The sequence below is a fragment of the Varanus komodoensis genome, unplaced genomic scaffold (genome assembly GCF_004798865.1).
Source record: "Varanus komodoensis strain SLA01 unplaced genomic scaffold, ASM479886v1 scaffold20_1, whole genome shotgun sequence".
Taxonomy (NCBI): Eukaryota; Metazoa; Chordata; class Lepidosauria; order Squamata; family Varanidae; genus Varanus; species Varanus komodoensis.
Genome location: NW_025335587.1, coordinates 14,667,092 through 14,685,388, shown reverse-complemented (window position 1 = coordinate 14,685,388; position 18,297 = coordinate 14,667,092).

Genomic DNA, 18,297 nt, shown 5'->3' with positions numbered 1-18,297 from the left:
CTGCAGCCCACACCTCCTGATGACCTCTCCCAGCGGTTTCATGTAGATGTTAAATAGCAAAGGGGCAAAATGGACCCCTGCAGAACTCCATGGCATAACTGCCATGGCGCAGAGCCATAGTCCCCCAGCACCACCTTCTGGAATCGGCCATTGAGATAGGAGCGGAACCACCCCACGCAGTGCCTCCAACTCCCAATCCCGCTAGCCTATTCAGAAGGATACCATGGTCGATGGTATCGAAAGCCTCTGAGAGGTCCAGGAGAACTAACAGGGACGCACTCCCTGTCTCTCTCCCTGCACGGGACAATAAAAACTTATGGGTGAAAACTCAGTTGGGTTTCAAGAAGGGGTGCAGGGACTGACAGTGGAAAAGACACTGCCCAGGAGATAAGTGGATGTAGGCAGGGGCTGATGGGACTTGAACCAACAACTGTGGCAAATTCTTATTGAAGATGAGAAGGCGTGGGTGAGAAGGAAAGCTATTCCTTGTCCTCAGAGAACACTGTCTCAGAAAGAGGCGGCCAGTTAGATCCATGTAGGAGGCTTAAAGCTTAATGTCGCTGGAGAAGGTGGGATCACATGCTTTTAGCAATTGTTGTTGAAGGCCACTTGATTTCACCAAGGTTCATCAGAACATCACGAGATGGACAAAACATGAAGAATGGACTTCCTCTAGCAATTCTTAAGGACAATCAGAACAGATTTTGTTGGCATTAGAGTTCTGTGAAAATGGTCTCTTGAAATTCCAAAGCCTTCTTCTGGGCGGAAAAATGGGAGAGAAGAGGGGGGTTTTTCCAGGGGAAGGAGGAGCATTCCAAAGTTTCCTCCCTTTTTTCTATGATGTTTTTCCTGCCACAGCAAGTAGCAATTCTGCTGCATCTTGGCTACCATAGTTCATCCTCCACGTTGCCATCAGTTTCATAAAAGCTAAAAAAGAAAGAAAAAATTTTGGTGAGGATATTCGTAGAGTTCCTTGCAAAGAGGCTTCATCTTTCCAGGAATGAGAAAAAGAAAACCTCCATTGTTTTTTCACTAGAAAGATTTCTCCAAAATATTTTTTTTTCCAAGGGATTTTAACTTCTCGTACCCCTAACTATTATCTGAAAAATTCGTTTCTGAGCTGCTTTGCTTTGGCAGTGGACTGGTGCGGAGACGGACAGGGCCGATTGGTATTAATAATTTCATTATGTAGGCTAACAGATTGGCATTAATAAGTGCAGATCAAATATATATCTAGGGAGATCATCTGTTATGCTATCAGGAGTCAGTAATAAAATGTTGCGCTCCCTTGTTGTGCTATGCAAATGTGCTCTGCCTCTGACAGTTAAGTAACGGATTTCCTTGTCTAATCTGTCTTTTGACAGCAGTAAACTTTATTTATCAGGTTGCTGAAAATATGCTTGGGAGAGGAAACAGAAGCGGTATTTTCTGGGTTTATTGCAAGTGGTAATTGGCCTGAATGTCTCCGACTTCTAGCACTAAAGGAGACCCACTGGGGTTCTTTTTTGCATCCTCCCCACTCAGTGGGAAGAATCCTTATTTTCTAAAGCCTGATGCAGTTAGCTTGCCTTCCCAATCGCAGATCTCCAGATACCAGCTTTGGGAAACTCTTTCTTTCCCCCCATTAAAGAAGTGTTGGAGGGATCCCAATCCTTTTTCAGGTGTAGGGGAAGTTCAGGAAACATAGAAACAGAGCAAGTCAGAAGGGGCTTCCTGGGCCATCTAGTCTGACCCCCAGCTCCAGCCGGCTCTGCTCACGACATGCCCACCATGTGCATGTCAGTTTGGGTGCCCATGGATTTGAGGCTTACTCCTCTGGGATCATTGGAATCCCCTCTGCTTGGAATCTGTACTGTAATTTACACATCTGTAGCTCTACTGAGTTGTCCATCTAGAATCTTCTCTAAAACATTGTTGGATGTTTATAGGTAATTTAAAGTCTAATCCTTCCTGAGGCTATGCGAAATGAAAAAATCTAGATTTCAGCCTCCTATCTTTTGCAGGTTTTTGTTCTTCAGGCCAAAACAGGTCCAGAATGCAAAAGGGCCCCTCAAAGAAAAAGCATCTGGAATAAATGGTTTTAGGAGGACTTTCTAGACACTAAACAGGAGCAGAAGAGGCTTGAGTAGAGATCTTCTTAGTCTCATTTGAAAGCTAAGATTCTGAGTGAAAATCTCCTAAAAGCAGAATTCATTGAGGAAAAGCTGGGCTGTGATCTTTTTAAAAAGTTGTTGTTCTTCTTCTTTTCTTCTTCCTCTTCCTCTTCTTTTTGTACTATTATTGATATATTCGTAATCCAACTGATTGGGAATTAAGTGAGTAGGACAAACTATTGAAAAGGGAAAAAAAAACCCTATCCAGGTCCCAAAGTTCTTGACTGCCTTTTCTAAAGCTTCAAATCTGATGTGATTTCTTCAGAGTTTCACTTGGCAGTGTCCTTTGTTCCCACATGTGTAAGGAGGAAGGGAAACGTGTCAGCTATAATCTTTCAGTCATGGCACTAATCTGTCCTCAGGAATTAAATTTTCCTTTTAATGGTGGTATATTATTCTCTGACTAAATTCCAAGGGCTAAGTATCACTTAAGCCAGCACCTTGGAATTGAGTTCACTGACTTAGATAGCCATGGAATTATTACCATCATCACAGCAAGCTCTGTTCAGATTCTGCTCAGCTTTAAGAAATTAGATATCTAGAAAGTGAGACGTAGAATTGGAGGGGGTTTGGTTCCACCGACTGATTGATCCTTGTAGCGTTCGGGGTTAGAAACTGCCAGAGGCTTGGTTTGTGGGAAGGCATCTGAGGGCATGACCATCTTTGCTGCCTGGGACAAGTATGAGTTATGATTCCCATCTCTGGGGACTCCCAACAGCGTGCGGACTGGAATGCAGATCTCCTGATTCTCAGGTTAACTGATTCCAGGATATTCTCTGGGTCAACACTAGCTGGACAAAATTATGCAGGCTGTCACTCAATGGTAACTTCGTTGACAGGTTGACTTGTGGACAAACAGTGAGGAAGGGTTGTCATTTGATTTATTTATTTGTTGGATTTCTATCCTGCTCCTCTTAGCCAGAATGGCTGTCAGGGTGTGTTACAATGTATATTATAAAAAAGCAAATACATAATAAAATATATGTAGTATATATGCTATGCTAGTCGCGAAGTCGAGTCCGACCCTTCATGACCCCATGGACAACACTCCTCCAGACCTTCCTGTCCTCCACCACCATCCCCTGGAGTTCACTTAAGCTCACGCCGACTGCTTCAGTGACTCCATCCAGCCACCTCATCCTCTGCCGTCCCCTTCTTCTTTTGCCGTCAGTTGTTCCCAGCATCAGGCTCTTCTCCAGGGAGTCCTTCCTTCTCATTAGGTGGCCAAAGCATTTGAGCTTCATCTTCAGTATCTGGTCTTCTAAAGAGCAGTCAGGGTTGATCTCTAAGATAGAAATAGATAAAATATAGTAATATTTTATTACTATAGTAATCAATTAACATAGTAACATAACATAATATGTTATTATAATACATCGCACATTATAATAAAGTATGAATTATAAATTTATTAACATATGTTAAAACTATATCTGTGTTTTAAATTAATTTAATAAATATATATTTATTAAATTTATCTCCCACCTTTTTTTCTTTCCAAAGAACTCCAGGTGGCTGACATAATTCTCACAATCTCCTCACAGCAAGAACCCTGTGAGGTTGGTTGGGCTTCACATCTTGCTGCTAAAGCTCAGCAAGATTGAACACTCAGAAATGCACGCTCATGGTTCTGGGTGGACAAACCTGAGAAGTTTGGTACCTCCCACTTTTGAGATATTAACATTTAAGTTCCCAGATATGGAGAATGTAGGGAATGGTGCCTTCCTTTAAAAAGAGACTAAATTGAATTTCTCACCCAACTTTAGTGCGTACTCCTAGCTGGAAGTCCTAGATTTGGGACTCAGTTCTCAGCTGGAGGATGGGTTGGGGCAGGTGGAAGTGGACAGAAGGACAGAATAGGAAGGGGACACACCTCCTGCCAGGTGATTATGAGCTGGTCTTGCAAAGTAAATGATCTTTACTTAACCATCCTAGAAAGGATGGATGAGGCCTTTGCAGGACAATGGTACTGTCAATTGGAAGCCCTTCCTTCCACTTGGACTGATACAGGGTCGGTGTCAAATGGACATCTCTCTTTGGACTGGAGGATGGAGGATATGAGTCCAGACCTGGAAGAGGAAGAGAAGGAATTTGGTGGCTCAGCCTGCCGGCCTTCTGCAGCCTAAGGCTGGAATAAAAATGCTGTAAATGAGATGTATTGATGAAAAGTGGCATAAATGGCTTCAGAAGGAAATTAGCCAAATTAATGGAAAAAGATCGATCAACGTGTTTCTTTAAATTATTTCTAGGCTGCCTTTCAGGGCAAGGGTCTGTGCAAGGTTTTATTAATAAATTAAGGTTCCAATAAATTCCCGTGCAGTTAAAAAAAGGAAGGAAAGGAAAAATTAATGAAACCAGCAAATGTCAGGCACAAAATAGCTAGGCTGGAGAGTGATAAAAATTCGAAACACCATTACGGCTGAAAATCCAGAACAGTCCAATCAATTATAATCAGGAAACGTGCTAAGGAATCACCAGGGCCTTCCTGTTTTGCTCCCGTCCTTTCATCTGCCTGCTGGTCCAATACAAGGGGCAAACACTCCACCTAGTTGCCAGACAGATGGGGGGCCTGGGGAGAGAGAGAGAGAGGCTGAATTCCTGTAGATCATGCAACCCCCTAGCCATGATGTTTACCCTGATGCTGAACCAAGTACCCAGGTGGGCACAACTGACTCCTCTTTGGTCACCCATCCAGGTCTTGGTTATATTTTATCTATATAATAAACAGAGACCTGTTCTCCCCTGCAGAGGAGGGTAGGACGTGCTCCAACAGAGCAAAGCTCAAGGAACCAAGGCTCAATTTGGATGCCAGGAAGCACTTCCTGAAAGTTAGGACCCCCAGGGTGTGGAATGGGCTTCCCTGGGAGGTCATTGAGGCCCCATCACCGAGGGTGTTCAAACATAGGCTGGACATGCACATGGTGGGCATGTCATGAGCAGAGCTGGCTGGAGCTGTGGGTCAGACTAGATGGCCTGGGAGACCCCCTTCTGACTCACTCTGTTTCTATGGTTCTACCTTACCATAGGTAGATTTTATAAAAGTTTTTATAAAACTTTTATTTTATAAAACTTTTCTAGACTGTCCCCTTACCAAAGTTTTGGGATGGTTTAACAAATAAATGCACAGACTAGATGACCTGGGAGGTCCCTTCTGACTTGCTCTATTTCTATGTTTCTAAAATGTAAAATAAAACACAGCATACACGCAAGGTGGGTTAGATCATAGCTGAGGGAGGTTTTCTCCTGTTCCTCTCTGGCATTGACAAATAGCCATCAAACGCACAGGCGTGGGGAGGACTGGAGTAGAGCATGGCTGTTTGCTCTCTGGGCTTCGTTCTCCTTACCTGGCCAGCCACCCTCTCAAAACTGTATCTCCCTCTACCCATCACTACACTAACTGGGACCCCCACTTAGACCCACAGGGCCCAGGCACAGGCCCACAAAGGTGGGGTGGCAGTGAGGACAACCAGAAAGTCCCCCTCAGGGCATCCCGAAGGGGCAACCTGATGGACTGTGATGCGGCTGGGAGGAAAGCTGGAAGGTGGAACTGGAACAGTTGCAACAGATCTTAAAACCCCACACAACAGCCTTCTTCCCCCCAAGTCCCAGTCCTGGGGTTCAGAGGACTGTTCTGAGAAGTTTCCGTTTCTTTGCAGGAAAAACAAAACAAACCCCCTTTTATCTCCCATGTCTACTGCAAGTTTTTTTTTTTTTTTTTTTGGAGATATGCTCTGTGAGCTACAGGTTTAAAAAAGAATGTATAGAACTAATGTTCTTCTAATAAAACTGATATTAGATAATACAATTTTATAGTATATGACAATCATAGTAAAAATTGAGCCCGTGTAGAAATCAATGCATCTCTTCCAATCTTAAAAGGCTCTATGCAAACAATATTTTGTCTGTCTAATATGATATATTGAATTGAATAGTTTCATTGTAATGTAATTGCACTAAGAAATCAGTCCAGTGTTCTGGCAAACAACTAGTTCTTTTTTTCCCTCGTGATGAGTTACAAAAATAACACAAAAATCGAGGTACATAAATATAGAAAGAGAGGACAAAATGGGGTCTTTTTTGATAATTAAATAGTTAGTGACTAAATTGCATTGTAATTGATTGGAAAATTGCTTTTTTAATGAGATTTAGCCAGTAGGAAATAGCTTCCCCCCCCCCCCCCGCCCTTCAATATGCCCAATGTGCATTGGGTCATTTAAACAGCAAATTGTCTTACTGGCCTCCTTGTTAGACATTCCAGAGTCAACTCTCTGTAAAAAAAAAAAAAAAAAAAAAAAAAAAAAAAAAAGGATGCACCTTTTAATAGATGCCATGGGATGCTGCAGGCTAAATCTGCCTTTTGTTGCTCATCCATACCCTCAGCTCTAATGAATATGCACTCTTTTAGGAGAAGTTGTACTGCATCTAAGTGGAAGAATTCAATGGAAGCCCTGCAAAACCCTGGATGGGGTTCATTCTCCCCAGTTGCTAAGACACCATTTTCAGAGACTTTTCTGACAATATGCCCCCTCCCCCAAATGCCTGCTATTCGAATGTTTGCTCTCTCCACTTGAATTGGAACTAGTTCATGGCTTATATATTTGTTTGTGCATTGTTATTTATTTATACTTATATGCCACCTACTACCGTACTCTCAAGGTGCCTGGAAAGAAAGATAAAAACACACCAAGTGCATATATAAAGATCAGAACACAGATGAAAGAATCTAAAACTGCAGAACTGCCAGCAGCCTGGTCACGGTGCCTTGATATTGAATGAGTCGTATTTATTTAATTTAAAGTTTTTAGAGACCGTTCTGTAGGTGACGCTTTTGGAACGGTGTACAGTGGTAGAAGGAATAATTCTGTGTGTGGCTACAGAGGGAGTTAAGCACTATGGGAAGGATCAGGCCCCCAGAAACCCTTTGGCCGGCAGCACCAGGTCGTTGCCTTCGCTGTAGCATGATAATCCGTTCAGATCAATACATCCGCTCCCAAATGAAGTCATTTAGCTAACCAAATTTGACAAATGGTCAGTTGGTCTGGGCAGGGAGGGGGAACAGCTTGGAGAAGCGGAAAGCCCAGCTCGTTAAAAAGTCGCCCATTAGAAGCCAGGCTCTGACTTTGGAGAATTTCGCTGAAAATGTATGGAGGGAGGAGGAGGAGGCTGGTGTGGCTGGAAGTGTTTTTGCATCCTTCCTTCACTTCTGTTTATATCCTCATTCTTTCTACCATTGATTCTTCCCAAAAGGCCCACGTGCCGGATTTAGTGCTATGGAAGAATCATTTTCTCTCACCATTAGGCTCATGTTTGGGGAATAACAATTCAGCAACACAAGGCAGTCTTTCTCTCCTTCTTGGCCCTTTCAAGAAAAGGCTGACCAAGTCACCTTTCAGACACAGCAGCTCTGAGACTCCTGCATCCAGGAAAGGGCTGAATTGGAGCTCAGGTTAGGTCACCTCTTGGGCAAGAAGAGGACTGCCACGCAGACAGAGAGCCATCAGCCTGGTTCCCGATCCTCAGCAGCCCCTGCACTGGGCACCAACAAAGAAGCTCTGGTCAGATCTAGGTACCCACGCCCTGGTAACTCCCTGATTGGACTACTGCAACACGCTCTACGTAGGGCTGCCCTTGAAGACAGTCCAGATACTTCTATACTTCAATAGAGCTGCCAGGATATATTAGAGACTGACAGGTAGTCCCATATAATGCCGGTCCTCTATCAGTTACACTGGCTGCCAGTTGACGTCTGGGCCCAATTTAAGGTGCTGGTGATGACCTGTAAAGCCGTAAATGACTTGGGTCTGGGGTCCCTGAAGGAGCGCCTTCTTCCCTTCTTGGGGCAGGGGTCCTTCTCTGGGAGCCCTCTTTGAAGGAGATTCAGAGGGTAGCTACCTGGAGAAGGGTCTTTTTGGTGGTGGTGCCCCCAACTCTGGAATTTACTCTCTAGTGAGGTTCGCCTGGTGCAGTCACTTTATTCTTTTTCGTATTCTTTATTCTTTTTTATTTTTCCTAACATTTTCCTGTTTAATTGGTTTTATTTGGGGTTTTATTACTGAAGTTGGATGCAGTGCCTTGTTCTGTTTTTTATTTTCGGGGTTATTTCCCCCTTTTTCTTGTAAGGTGTCCTGAGATGCTTGCAGTGGATGGCCTAGAAAAACTTTTAACACATAAATAATAAATAAATAAATAATGCAGGGATATTTCTTTGGTAGTCCACAATGCAGGAAAAACATAGGAACATAGAAACAGAGCGAGTCAGAAGGGGTCCCAGAGTCATCTAGTCTGACCCCTGGCTTTAGCTGGCTCTGCTCATGACATGCCCACCATGTGCATGTCCTTTCTGTCCTTGAACGAAGGATAGCCTAGAGCAACCCTGATCTAGACTTGGGACCACAGCCACCACAAGGGGGCTCCCTCTCCCATCATGGGGGGATCCCATCATTCCATAGATTATTCCATACCATCCTTCCATGCTACTTGCAGTGGTTCCGCTCCTATCTCAACGACCGATTCCAGAAGGAGGTGCTGGGGGACTATGGCTCTGCGCCATGGCAGTTATGCCACGGAGTTCTGCAGGGGTCCATTTTGTCTCCCTTGCTATTTAACATCTACATGAAACCGCTGGGAGAGGTCATCAGGAGGTGTGGGCTGCGGAATCACCTGTACGCTGATGATACCCAGCTCTACCTCTCGTTTTCCACCAATCCAGGTGAGGCAGTGGCTGTGCTGAACCAGTGCCTGGCCGAGGTAATGGGATGGATGAGGGCCAATAAACTGAAGCTCAATCCAGACAAGACAGAGGTCCTGTTGGTAGGTGGATCGGGCTTTGAGATGGGGGACTTTGACCTTGTCCTGAATGGGGTTGCACTCCCTCTTAAGGACAGGGTCTGCAGCTTGGGAGTGTGTGTGTGTGCAAGGGGCAAAGGATGGACAATCAATGAACGAGGCACACCCCTACCTGGGTGAACAGCAGGTGGGGTAATTTATGCATGCAGTTCTGGCTTTGGGGTGCCCATTTCTGCTCCAGCACACCATCATTCCAGGGGAAAGGGTTTCTCTTCCCCCATCCTTCACAGTCCCTAAATCTGCTGCTCTGCCTCTCCACAGCTTGCCGAAGAATTGAGATCCTTTAACTCAGGGATGGCAACCAGGAAAAGGGCTGTTTCTGCTGCTGCTCCCCATCTCTGGAACTCCCTCCCTCAGGAAATTTGCCTGGCGTCATCTCTAGACAAGGTTTTGCGATGGCTGATCGAGGGGATGCAGTGGATGTGGTATACCTGGATTTATGGAATTATAGACCAGTTAGCCTTATGTCCATTGTAGGAAAAACAATGGAAAGGCTCATAATAGAGAGAGATCTAGTGATGCTAGATAGGGAAGGGAGGCTGACAGCCACACAACACGGCTTCCGCAAAAACAGGTCCTGCCAGACAAACCTTGTGGAATTCTATGACAAGGTTTCGAGACGGCTAGATGGAGGGGATGCAGTGGATGTGGTATACCTGGATTTCAGCAAGGCCTTTGACAAAGTGCCCCATGATATCCTGGTGGAGAAACTGAGGAGTTTTGGGATACACCAAAGCACTGTCCGGTGGATTAGGGCATGGTTGACTGACCGAAAGCAGAAGGTAACCATTAGCGGGGAATCATCGGGATGGCGGCCAGTGACAAGCGGGGTCCCCCAGGGCTCTGTCCTGGGGCCGATCCTGTTTAATCTTTTCATGAACGACAGGGAAGAAGGGGTGAACAGTCTGCTGATCAAATTCGCAGACGACACTAAAACTGGAGCAGTGGCCACAACTGAGGAGCAGGTACTCCAGATCCAAAAGGATCTGGACAGACTATGGAAGTGGGCAGGAGACAACAGGATGGCGTTCAATGTGAATAAGTGCAAGGTCTTGCACTTGGGGCACAGGAATGGGCGTCATAAGTACAGGTTAGGTGACAAGTGGCTGGAGAGCAGCACTTGTGAAAGGGACCTCGGGGTACTGGTTGACTGCAGGCTAAACATGAGTCAGCAGTGGGATGCGGTGGTCAAGAGGGCGAACGCCACCCTTGGTTGCAAAGCCAGAAGTGTGGCTTCTAGATCAAGAGAGGTATTACTACCACTCTACACGACTCTAGTGTGCCTGCAACTGGAGTATTGTACTCAGTTTTAGGCCCCTCATTACAGGAAGGATATAGCCAGGTTGGAGTCAGTGCAGCATAGGGCCACAAGGTTGGTGGCCAGTTTGCAGGGGATGGGGTATGAGGCGAGACTGAGGGATCTGGGTCTCTTCAGCCTGGAGAAGAGGAGACTCAGAGGGGATCCGTTGGTGACATACAGGTATGTGAGGGGATGTCACATGGAGATGGGTAGAGACCTGTTCTCCCCTGCAGAGGAAGGCAGAACGCGCTCCAACGGAGCAAAGGTCAGGGAGCCAAGGTTTCGTTTGGATGCTAGGAAGCACTTCCAGACAGTCAGGACCTCGAGGGTGTGGAATGGGCTTCCACTAGAGGTTGTTGAGGCCCCATCAGTGCGGGTGTTCAAGGATAGGCTGGACGTCCACATGGTGGGCATGTTGTGAGTGGAGCTGGCTGGTGCTGGAGGTCAGACTAGATGGCCCAGGAGACCCCTTCTGACTCGCTCTGTTTTCTATGTTTCTATTTTCCTTTCGGTGCCAGGCAAAGATACCTTTTAAAGATTTTTTTAACATTTAGCCTGCATGCTGAGGCCCCTTTTAATAGATGTTTATTCTGTTATGTTTTAATTGGTTTCAATATGTTTCATTCTGTTAATCTGTTTATGCATTGTAAGCTGCCTAGGAAGGCCTCAGCAATTATAAGCAGCCTAGAAATACATGTCAATCAATCCATCCATCCATCCATCAATCAGGAACATTCTCTGTCCTGGCACCTCATGGTCACAACAGCATGTGATGCAGGCAGGTTCAGCATTGTTTGTTCATGGTACAAGTGCTGAGGCCACGGGTGGTCAAACTACGGCCCATGGGACAGATACGGCCTGCCAGCATCCTTTACCTGGCCCACCTCAGAGCTTTTGGACTCTCTTGGAGAAAATGATCTCCGAACGAGTCCGGAAGCTCTCAGTCGGCACCAGTGTTTTCCGAAACCCTTCCAGAGAGCCGGCACATGTGCAGTTGAAGGGGGCTGGTACAATTTGGCGGCTCTTCCCCCCATTGCACGCGTGGGAGGGGGGCTCTTCCCCCCATTGCACGCGTGTGCCGGCTCTGAATGCGGAGCGGGAATACGGGAGAAAGGAGAGCAGTGGGAAGAGAGAGAGAGATGAAGGCATTAAAAGAAGATAGAAGGTCGGGAAAGGATAACTTCGAACAGCTACTTCTAACTGTGTGAGCCACGTCCCCAGGCTGCGGGCCAAGCACGGCTCCTGCACTTCCGCCAGGGGCTTCTCGGGGCAAGCCGCCACAACCGTCTAGGGGCCACCATGCGCCCCTCGCCTCGAAAGCAGCCATTCCGTCCCTCGCAGCCCTCTCCCAGACCTGTGCCCGCCTCTCTGGCCTCCTGCTCCCCTTCCAGAGCCGGGCAAGCACCTGCCTGCGAGGGACCTTCCTCCAGCTCGGAGGCAGCACGGCGGCGAGGAGCTGGGAAGGCCTCGACCGAAGGCACCATGGCTCCCCTCGTGTTGCGCTCTCCCTTGCGCCAGGCGGCACGGCATCATCTTGGACTTCTGCTGCAGCCCGGGTGAGTGGAGCAAACCTTTTTGAATTAATTTTGCATGTTGATTACTTTTTAATTTCTTTGAATTTTAATTAATTTTAATGTGCAGTGTGCAGAGGAATTCGTTCATATTTGTTCTCAAACTATAGTCTGGCCCCACAACAGTCTGAGGGACAGTGAATTGGCCCCCTGTTTGAAAAGTTTCTGAACCCCTGACTGGCTTAGGCCATGGCAAAGCAAGGGAAACCTAGTCCATCAATCAGAACTGTTAGTGCAGATAAAAACTGATTAAAATCAGCATATAAAACTAATATGTGAAAAAAATCCCTGAAAAGCAAGTTAAATACTAAAGTTCAGACAGAAGCCAGGTGGCTTTGGAGGGCCTGTTGGGCTGCAGCCTCGCTCTCCAAACGCTCCTGAGGATTTGCCAAAATGAGGGCCACGAACTTCTACCTGCATCTGGCAGAGAGGCGGCCATTTTGGGCAAGTGCCGTTTTGTCCCTTGGCGGTTCAGTATGCAAAACCTCTGGGCGTGAGAACTGTGCTCCTCAGTAGGGCTCCCTTGGGGGCTATAACCACTCAGCATTCCTGTCCCTGCTTGAGAAGGCCCTTTTTTACCTCAGACCAGGGCTGGCATTGCTCCTGGCTCCCTCCAAGTCAGTGCCCAGGGGCTTTTCAGTAGCTTGCGGGGACACCCTAAATGCAGTTATGCAATAGCGAAAGCCCACCTAGTTAGTCCCTCATCCAGAAGGGCAGAATCGTCCACAGAGGCCTTCTCAGGGAACCACCAGAAAAGAAGTAGGAAGGGGTGACAACTTGGAGAAGGGCCTTTTCAGAGTGGCCCCGCCATCTCCGGAACAAGCTCCCCAAAGAGGTGCACCTGACTCCATCTTTGTTTTCTTTTCAGCATTAGGCAAAACCCTTTTTAGTTTCCAGCTACTTAATATCTGTTTTAATCTTATTTTACTATATTTGTTGCTATTCCATGTATTAATGTTTATTCCAATCACTGCAGGTTTGTTTTATTGTTTGTTTATTTAAATGTTATTATTAGGGTGTTTGCTATATGTTTTTAAAACTGTAAACCACCCAGAGAGCCCAATGGGCTGTGGGGCAGTATATAAATGTAATAAAATGCAAGGTGGAATGTCCCTGTTTAGGGCAGCACTGGCAGGAACCTGAACAAACTCTTCAGACGTTCCAGGGCCCACGTTGAGAATGTGCGTGTTTGTTTTCTGCTCTTACGAACAAAGTTGCAGCTGGAAACACTTTGCTGTCATATTTCCGCACTCCCTCCAGGCAGCGCTGGGCTGTGGTTGAGAAATAACAAACATCTAAGTGACAAATTCACAGTTGTCAGCAAGATTAATGTGACATTTTGGAGTCACAGCGCCTATATATCACTTAAAATTCCCCACGGGGCTTTTGCAAACATCTTGGGTTGTTAGAAACATCAAAGGCAAAAAAGGAAGGAGATTATGTTATGAAAGAGGCAACAGTTAAGCCTGTGTTCTGTACAGGAATGTGTAATTTTTGTACAACACAACAATGTTTATGGCACTGGGGATTAGCTCGGGGCAAAGAGCACGCAGAGATGAATATAGGCAGAGAATATAGGGATGCTCACATGTCTAGGAGAGCATGGACTGTGGTACCCATGGCTGTTACTAAGCAGTTCTTCTTTTACTAGTTCGGCGTATCAAACAAACAGTTTTCCTAGTTCAGAGTACCTGAAAGTCCAGGAAACACCTGGCTAAAGGTGATTGAATTGACAACCAGCCTTCCCAATAGGCCAAGCAGCATCCTCACAGGGGGCTCAGATGACACCGCCCCCATGTTCCTTCCATCCATTCAGGAAGAAACGCTGGAACAGTTCACAGTGATGTTGTCCTGAGCTTTTCATGGTGGACATGTTGTGAGCGGAGTCGGGGGTCAGACTAGATGGCCCAGGAGACCCCTTCTGACTCACCCTGTTCCTATGTTTCCTTGCTCGCTTTATTGTGCTCGGAAATGATGAATGGGGACATGATGGAAGCGTGGCAAAAATGGATGTATGTTTTTTCTGTCTTTCTCATGAACCTTTAAGGTTGTCTCATCGAAATGAAAGACAATAGATGCACTAAATTAGTACAGAAGTTATGTAGCGAATCTACTGCCCAGAAATGTGGTCACTGGATGGCCTTAAAGGAGTTTTGTCACATGTATGAAGGAGGAGAAGTATATCAAGATCAGTTCATTGGAAGCTGAGCTGAAACGTGTTTTTCTCAACTCTTTTCCTGATTTGTCCCCAAATATGATCCACCATTAGCATGGTTGTCGCCATCCCCCCACAACGAAGTTCCAGAATGAAATTGGGTCACAGTTAAGGTTAGGATTATGAGGGATACAAATGATCAACCGCTCTGTCCATTTCATAACTAGGCCCTTTCCAAGAGCAGGAAAGAAACTAAGAAATTGTAAACAGAAAGAAAATAGAAAGACTCACACCTGCTGGAAATGGGTGGAATATTTCTCCTTGGTGGAAAATACACACCTATGTTTATGAATGTTTGTAGAATGACGACTGTGCAATCAGCAGCATGTGTTGTCTCACAAATGTAAGTGTTGCACAGGGCATGGAAGGAGGGTGCCGCTTGTGCGTGTGGGTTGTGATTCCTAGTGAGCATCACATGAAGGCTGGCTGTGGTCTGCAGAAACTTGGGCTCATGACTGTGACGAAGAGGTCTGGAGGCTATGGAGCCAAGCCCAGGGAATTCAGTGGATCCCCAACTACAACACTGATTCCTCACACAACCCCAGTGGCTCCCAACAGTCCAGGGCTGTTTCCACAGGCACTGGCCGGTCTAGATGAAGCTTCAATCCAGCAAGGTTCTTCTTAGGTCTGTTTATTTATTATTATTATTTCTTAAAACATTTTTATGCCGCCCCATTCGCCAAAGCCTCGGGTTGACTTGCTTGGCAAACCGGGTTCCAAAAGGAAACACCACAAACTCTCTTCTGCCTCATACAAACCCAAACTGACAAACCTAGAAGCGAAGCGAGTCCGAAGGGGCCTCCTGGGCCATCTAGTCTGACCCCCAGCTCCAGCTGGCTCCGCTCATGACATGCATGTCCAAATCCAAAGCATGCTTCTGGACCTACCCAGCAACAAACAAGGTGCAAGGAGAACAAGCTGACCAGGAATGAAATTCCAGTGTTCTGCTGCCCGTTTCTTCCTCATTCCGTTGCTTTGCCTTTCTTTACAACCATGCTGGGCCTGACAATGACACTTAGCAAACAGCAATGACTGACAGCCTGTGCCAAAAAGTGCCCTTTTGCAATATTCATAAGCAAATTTTCGAGTTGATTAACAGAGACAACTTGTCTTCTTTTCTCCTGATTATCCAAAGATAAGTTCAAGGCAGCTTGCATAATTAATTTTTTAATCGTAAGGTTGCTTCCAGAATCTCAGAGGTTATTTCGGGGAGCTTATTCAAGGAAGTCATCTCCATAATGAATGCTACCTGTTGATTCTCAGCCTATAAATTAATAACGACATGGAAAGAAAGTTAGATCTGTGAGTGCAGAAGCTGCTGTACTTTGAGAGAGGCTCTGCCATTCACAGCGAGAAGCAGAGAATGGTAGTGCGGTAGTTCATTTCATGGTCCAGGAGCTCCTCGTCGTAGCACCCCATGGTCATGTCTTGACCAAAGGGGCATCCACAGCTAGGGGTCCTGGATCAGGTGAAGCCAGAACTTTGTTTGGAACCCAGCAATGATGCCAATGAGGCTGTTGTGCTTTGGAAGACTTCATGAGAAGTCCATACTTACCAGGGAAGACCATGATAATACTAAAAATCAGTAGCTGAGGAAGAAAAAGAAGACTAAAGATGAGATGGCCTGACTCCATGAAGGGAACCCTAGTCTTGGATTTATACAGTCTAGGCAGAGTTGCCTTGGACAGAGCAGTTTGGAGGGCTTTCCTTCACAGGGCCACCATAAGATGGAGACATCTTGATGGCCCAGAACAGCAACACATGTAATCCTCTCCCCAGAACGGAAATGGTCCAGTCAGACTCTCCCTTGCCTTTCTCTCCCCATTTTATTTATTTATTCAGAACTGGAAACATAGAAACAGAAACCGAGCGAGTCAGAAGGGGTCTCCCGGGCCATCTAGTCTGACCCCCGGCTCCAGCTGACTGCACTCATGACATGCCCACCATGTGCATGTCTAGCCTATCCTAGACATGAGGCCTCCTGAAGCATCTGTTAGAAGAAGGGAAGAAGCCCAAGACGTATGTACCTTAATAATGGCTACTAAAGGTGATAAGGGTCTTGGAGGCCACATTTGCTGATGACAGGTTGAAGAATATGCATAGGAAGAGAAGCAATAGAGGAAGCCACCTTAGATTAAGTCAGAGTGAAGGTCCATCCAGCCCAGTACTGTTAAGACAGGCAGCAGCTGTCCAGGGGTTCAGGCAGGAGTTTTCCCTTCCCTGCCAGGAGATGTTGGAAATTGAACATGGGTCCTTCTGAATGAAATACAGATACTCTACCATCTTTCTCATGGTGAGACCATTTTCTGTTGCTGTTGCTTTCTGTTGCCTTCCCCAACCTTGTACCTTCCAAACATTGTTTGGACTGCAACACCCAGAATTCCCAGTCAATGGCCCTGCTGGATGGGGATTCTGGGAGATGTGGTCTGAATGCCTCCAAAGGCCACCAGGTTGGGAAGGATCCTGCAGAGAATAGAACCTGAGCCAACAGATTCAAATTATAAGAAAGAAAATGTCAAGTAAATGTTAGGAATAACTTCCTGAAGGTACCCATTGCTTCAGGTAAACTCTTTTGTTAGAGGTTTGTGAGTAGAAGCTGGGTGGTCTTCCATCAAGGATGCTGTAGTGATGGAGTTCTTGTATTGGTGGATTTTATGACCTTTGAGGTTCCTTCCAATTAAGTGGTCTTCTTGCTAGGGAACCATCTCCTTCAAGGAGACCTCGGTCTTCAAGTCCATCAGGTCGAGAACTTTCCCAGCTCTGCTGCATAGGTTCTTAGGCCTACTAAAGATTCTGACACTTGGATTTGGGATCTTTAGATGTTCTTCCATTAAGCTACAGTCAAGGGTGATTCTAGGAATCAATTCTATGGGGGCAGATAGGATATGAGGACAGGACTGATGTTACTGAAATAAGGGTGGCACCTGTACCTACAATGGGAGAGGAGAACAAGTGGCAGGAATAGTTGAGTGATCTTCCATCGTCTCTCGCAAGGTTAGTCATTAGGTCAAACCATGCAAGTGTGGTGCCCCATCTTAAATATCATGTCTGGTTCTGGGTACCAAAGCTAAAGAAAGATGCAGACAAGCTGGAAAGAGTTCTGGGGAGGGCAACAGAGATGATCCGGGGACTGGAAACAAAGCCCTGTGAGGAGAGAGTGAAGGAACTGGGCATGTTTAGCCTCAAGAAGAGAAGACTGAGGGCAGATTGGATAGCACTTCAAGGGTAGTCACAAAGAGGAAGGGCAGGATCTCTTCTGAATCATCCCAGAGTGCAGGACACAGAATAACAGGCTCACGATGTTAAAAGAAACCAGATTTTGACTAGATGCCAGACAGAATTTTCTGGCTGTCAGAGCAGTATGACGATGTGGAAAACCTTGGGAGGTGCCACACAGGAGGCCTTCAGGAGTCAGTTGGACAGCCCTCTGAGTGGGGTGATGGAACGTGGTGTCCTGCAACAGCAGTGGGGTGGACTGGATGGCCTTCATGGCCCCTTCCAACTCTACTGTTCTATGATTCAGTGATTAAGCTAATCCCCAGTACCAGCCCTTCAGTCCAGCTGTACACAGAGCGATGGCTCTCCTAACTGTGACTTTTTCAGTTCTGTGACGCTCTGTGAGACACAGATCTGGATCCCTGAAGACTTATTTCCTCCCCGAACATCATTCTTTAAAGGAATAAAGAAAGACTAGAAGCAAGAATAGCTTAAAAACACAAGAGTGGAGCATGTGTTTGGGATTGTCATTATCCACATTTCTCAACAGTAGCACGGAATGGTTCTCAGTTGTTGTCCTTTGCCCTGTGACCCAATTATTAGCTTTGCTGGTGGATTATTATGTTATTGCCATGGGGATGGTGGGTGTGGGTGGGCAGAGAAGAAGCGCTCTGCATAAAAGGGTACAGATTTCCAAACCTGGCTATTTGCTGGCCTCTTCTGGAGATATCTAGCATTTATATAAACTTTCCAGGCATGGATTAAATTAATTCGGCCAAAACCAGTCCTCAAATCCCCCAAATGTTTTCTTACTGAGGAGAGAGGTGTCCATTTTCTTCTTTGTTTCCAGGCACTTTTGCATTTCTTTTGGTGGTTTATTGAGCTTTCTTTACTGCTGGGAGGCGACAGAAGCTATTGTGGCTTCTCTCTCTTCCTCCCTCCCACTTTCTCCTTCCTTCCTTCCTTCCTTCCTTCCTTCCTTCCTTCCTTCCTTCC